Consider the following 5,131-nt stretch of genomic DNA (forward strand, 5'->3'; position numbering starts at 1 on the left):
TTTCTGGTGGCTAGTCCAGAAAAAGAGGACAAGAGCCCACTACTGTGACCACCTCAGGGATTTGTTGGGTTGAGATCAGCTGGTAGAAGCATGCACTAGTGACAGGATCTGGGACTTCAAGCCCCTAGAGTGACCTCTTACCTTCATAGACCTGCCCTTTCATCAGACACCACTATTGTAAAGTTTAGTGTGATAGTAAAGAGACCCCGTTTCAACCCTTCACCACACAAGACAAAGCCGGCAGTGTTCATCATCCATTCTTTATTTCGACTCTCCTGGCTCCCAAAGGCTTTTCCTCCCTACTGCTGCCAGCCACCTTCGAGTTCTCCCTCTTCTCGCCCCGGCTCTGCTCACTTGATTGCAGCTGCTCAGAGGATGGTCCAGCTTTGCTCTTTCACTTCCGTTCTTCTTCACTTCTGTGCATGGCACATTTGCCATTGAGCAGCCGGATGGAAATACCGGAGTCCTCTGTCTAGGCACGCAGGCCCAGCAGCTAAAGCCAAGCCCCACTGAGAGCAGTGGGAGATTAGCCTGGAGTGTCAGGAGTGGAGGCTTGGCCCATGGGCACCCCAGGCACCGCAGCTGCTGCCACCTACAGGGTGAATCCTCCAACCCATCGCCAAAGGGCTCTTCCACATTCTGCAAACTGGCCTCACGGGCTGACTGTCTAGGAGAACAGAAACCCACGGCTCCCAGAGGGTCACAGTCAAACACCTGCAAGTCTCTTGGAGGCTCTCAAGGAGTTCCCTGCTCAGTCACTTGGCCCCCACTAGCAGTGGTCGCTGGCAGTGGCATTGCACAGGGGAGCTCAGCAGATGGTCCCTTCTATGGCTTCCTGAGTAGGAGGGAGATTGGTCTTCTCATTTAAGGCCTAGCTGTCAGAGTCAGGGCTCCTGGGTTCTCTGGCTTTGGAAGTGGGTGGGGTCTAGTGGTTGGAGCTGGACTGGTATCAGTACCATGCTTCCTTCCTGCCTCTGGCAGTGACATTGCGGGTGACCTTGCAGCCAGTTGCTTTCCATCCCTGTGCGCCAGCTAAGAGAGCTAATACTGTGCCCCCTCAGAGGGGCTGGCAGGGTCACTACCGTAATGACTCAAGCTGGAGTGAGTTGTGCTCTTGGCAGCAAAGGGCTCAGATTCAGTCCCCATGGATGCCCAAGGTGTCTGTATGTGGCCATGGTTTGACTCACCTAGTATTACAGGCTGTTTAGCCCGGTCCTGGCCATGCGTGGTGCATCTGCTCCTGGCCCTCTCTGGCACACAGCTCCATCACACACAAGAACCTGGCCCACCACGGACAATCTATCAGCTCCCATCTGGGGTTCAGCTCTAAGATCGATGGGGAGACCTAGCCGGACCATAGAAAGACAGGGGGGTGTTCTTTGATGGAAACGGCTAGAGCTTCAGCCTCTGCTCCCACCTCCACCTCCACAATCACGCTAAGGACTTCAAAAATGGTCCCTGGCCCCAGGTAAACAAAGTAGCTGAGCTGAGGCCAGGGTGGGTGGAATTACTGCCGGGACTGATCCTAAGAGAAGAGCAGATTTCTCCTCTGCTCTAGGGATATTCCCATAGGAAAAGCAGCTGGGGTGGGGGTGGGGTCAGGGGCAATACAAGCACTACCCCATAGCCCTTGAAGAGCAGCAGCTAGGACTTTGGGAGCCAAGGGACTGGTGTATCTTGCTGGAGAGCAGAAAAGGGCTTTGGAGAAATTGTACAAAAGTCAATGTCACGGCTGGGTCAAGGGCAGCCAGACCTACTGGTCAGAGCCAGAGTCCACACTCACATGACAGGAGTCGAGAGTCAGCTGGGTCAGGATACTGGAACATCAGAAGCAAAAGACAAACTTGCGATCACCACCACAACTTAGATGCCAGGAAATCAAGCCAGGGGAGCGGCAGCAGAACCAGGCAGCCCATGGTCCAGAACCGGGAGCAGCCCTGGTGTTCAGTCAGTTTCCTGTTCCTGCTGCTGTCTTAAGCAGGGCCTGGGGCCAATTAGCTTCTCTGGGACTCCTCCAATAGGACCTCAGGAGTGGAGCCTCAAACCAGGGCTGAACTTCATGGGTCCTAGGTAAGCAATTTTCAGCAGGCTGCCAGGTGGAGGGTGGCTGCTCCCATGAATCCTGCAGACCTGGGTTGAAGACCCCTGGGTCGTGACAGTGAGTGATCTCTTCCCTGCTCAAACCTCCTGCAGAAAACATTCTCCAGGATCCTGGACACATCCTCTGAGAATAAAATGAGGCTATCATGCTGAGAAATAGGTCTCTGTACCAGGGCTGGGATCCGGGGACAGGGAAAGCTCCCAACCAGGATATGTAGCAGGAGCCCCCTGTTTGTTGCAAGAGCCCCAAGTGGCAGGACGAGTGACCGGTTCTTACCTCCAGGAGGTGCATGGGATCTTCTGTCTGAGCCTCAATGAGACCCATGCTGCTTGGTTTGACAGGATGAGATCACCTGTCCCACTGCTCCCTGAGCTGGGCTGACGGCAGGATATATCTGTGTGAGAGGCTGGCACAGAGCCTGAAAGACAGATGTGACAATCCGAGATCTCTCAGCCCAGGGGGAGAACAAAGGGTTTGAAACCCAAAGAATAAGCAATTGAATCAACGGATTCAATGCAGAATTATTGTGCCATACAGGTACATCATAAGGTCCTCTCATGGATTGGTAACAGGTTAAAAGACAGGAAACAAAGGGTAGGACTAAATGGTCAGTTTTCAGGATGACAGCTGGCTCTGTAGTCCTTGCCCAGAGCAGCTCTCTGCAGAGGGGCTGGTGCACAGCAGTGTAGGGAACAGCCAAGCTGCTAGGGATAGGAGCTGGGCTTCCTGGCAGAGTCCAGGACCCAAAGCCCAGCATCTGCAAGGAAGGGATTCCCCACCGAGGGACAACATCATCTCCCACACACAGGGAGTCTCCCCCTGACACTTGATTCATTCTATGGCCTGTTCCCATCTCTGCCCACCGCACCCCCAACTCAGCAGCTCCAGCTACCGAAGGGAGCAAGAACCGGAGGCCTTCCTGCTCCTGGGACAGAGGAGTAGGTTGATGATCTACCTGGATGTGAGCGTTGGCCTTCCCCATGCCCAGGGTCTAGACTCCATTCAAGGCAGCGCACAGGAACTGCGATTCCTATTCTGGATCTAGGGACGATTTCAGTTTGCTGGCAGGAGACTGTATATGAGGCCTTGCAGTTGGGGGGTGACACAGGCACTAACATGGGCATGGGAGTTTGAGGAACAGGGCAGAGGCCTGTGTGGGGCAAGGAGGGCAGGGATTTGGGAAGCAAGAGCAGAGGATCAAACCCTTTCTTAATGTGGGTCGGGATGATCCCCATTTCACAGATGGAGAAAGTGAGGCACCAGGTGGGAGAGTGACCTGGCCAGGATCACGTTACCGATCGGTGGCAGGGCTGCAGACAACCCGTTCCCTGTTCTCCTCACTGGACCCTGCTGCCCCTCCTGTATGACGCTCCTGCCATCCTCTCCCACAGGCCACCCCCACCACTCTCCAATACCAGGCTGTTTCCGTAATGGAAGCAGGCTTGTAACAGACTTCACTCATCGATAGGGAATCTTGTCTTTTCTAGTGACCTCCAGTGCCAACACCCATCCTTGTATGGGGAGCTCCTGCCACCTCCCCCTCAGTGCCCCTGACAGCTGTTCCACCTCCAATCCACAGCTCAAGTTCTCAGACCCCTCTCCTCCACCCCCACCCAGGTTGGGCAGGGAGCGGGCTCTAGCGGGGGGGGGCAGGAGGGATTCTGGCAGCAGTGAAGTGGGATGTGGGGAGGTTGAGACCTTTCCCCAAGTCACCTCAGCCACTAATGCTGAAGCCACAGGATGGCAGCCCTGGTGAATGGGGCGGATCGGCAGCCCCGGCTGACTGAATCCTCCCGTTCTCTCCAGAGCGGGTCCAGCCCTGCCAGCAGCAGGACAAGCTTCCCCCACCCATGTGCCTCAGCCCTGCCTGGTCAGTCACCATCACCCTTCAGTCCTTGGCCTCCCAGGCTCCCAGTGATGGGAGCAACTCTGGGTGGTGGCTCGGGTGACACTAGGCCACTGGGAACTGGGTGTGGCTCTGTGGGACAGGAGAGGCTCGCAGAGGGCACTTGGGGGACTCTCCTGCCTTTCCCAAGAGCGACAGCACCGTGTCCTAAGAACATAAGTCCGTGCTGAGGCAATGCTTGTCATTAATTAGCCTGGCTAAACAGCTGGGTTGGAGCTGCTCCGGGCACAAGCTGGCTCCCTCCTGCTCGTGGAGGTGAATTCATCTCCCTTCCCAGGAGCACCTGCTCTCCCTCTCATTGCCCACCAGCCTCCTTGCTGCCAGGCCAGCGAATGGCCACAGGATGGGGATGGGGCCTGGGCCCTACCCCAATCTCCTGAGTCTAATGCAGCTGCTCACCTTGTCCCCCATCAGCTGCTGGGCTTCCCTCAGGAGGGAGTAGGTGAGGAGCAGCCCAGCCTGGCTGACCTGCGGCAGGGACTCGTGGATGGCCAGCACTGCCGTGCGGAAGAAGAACCTTCTCTGCCCCTCTGAGAAGAACTTGCCGAACACCTAAAACCAACAGGACGTTACGCATTACCAGATTGCCCAGAGCCAGGCTCCACGTCCTGGGGATAGAACAGCATCTCCGTCTAGTGGCCCCAGCAGGCAGCCACTGCAGGGGAGCCAGCCACCCCCACTCCTTGAGCTGTCTCATGCCCTGGCAGAGTGTCCTTACCTCCCCCACCCTGGCTGTGTTCCTGTAGCCCAGGAGCCTGCTGTCCTGGTGCCAGTCCCAGCAACATAGGTCTTCAGCCTCATGGATGGTCAGCCCTGGGAGAGAGGCACACACACATTTGTCATTCTAGTTGCAGGGCTTGTGTCCTTCCAATCCCATTGGTGGCTGCACAGTGGGCAGAGTCCTCGCTGCGTGCCTGGCCCAACAGAATTGCACGGGGTGGTGTAGAACACAGAAAGCGATCGAGACTCGTCTTCCAGCCGGGGTCAGTCTGAGAGAAATTGGCTGGGGTCCCAGTCTCACTCTTCTAGCAGGTGCCATTTCCCAGCTGGGTTCCTTACCCCTCTGGTGCAGCAGCAGCTGGTAGAGCCGGTAAACCCCCTCCCTGGCCTGCTGGCTGATGTCC

The 5,131-nt window shown here is 56.4% G+C and overlaps 1 long non-coding RNA gene across 1 annotated transcript; it reads right to left on the bottom strand.

The window, feature by feature from the left end:
* Positions 1–251: 251 nt before the first annotated feature.
* On the bottom strand, positions 252–4,546 carry LOC135976482 (uncharacterized). Its single transcript, XR_010593610.1, has 4 exons — positions 4,407–4,546; positions 2,965–3,026; positions 1,188–1,261; positions 252–663 (listed from the first exon to the last, which is right to left on the bottom strand). It is a non-coding gene; the product is annotated as an uncharacterized LOC135976482 (long non-coding RNA).
* Between the last annotated feature and the right edge of the window lie 585 nt (positions 4,547–5,131).

This window comes from Chrysemys picta, chromosome 18, assembly GCF_011386835.1.
Source record: "Chrysemys picta bellii isolate R12L10 chromosome 18, ASM1138683v2, whole genome shotgun sequence".
NCBI lineage: Eukaryota > Metazoa > Chordata > Testudines > Emydidae > Chrysemys > Chrysemys picta.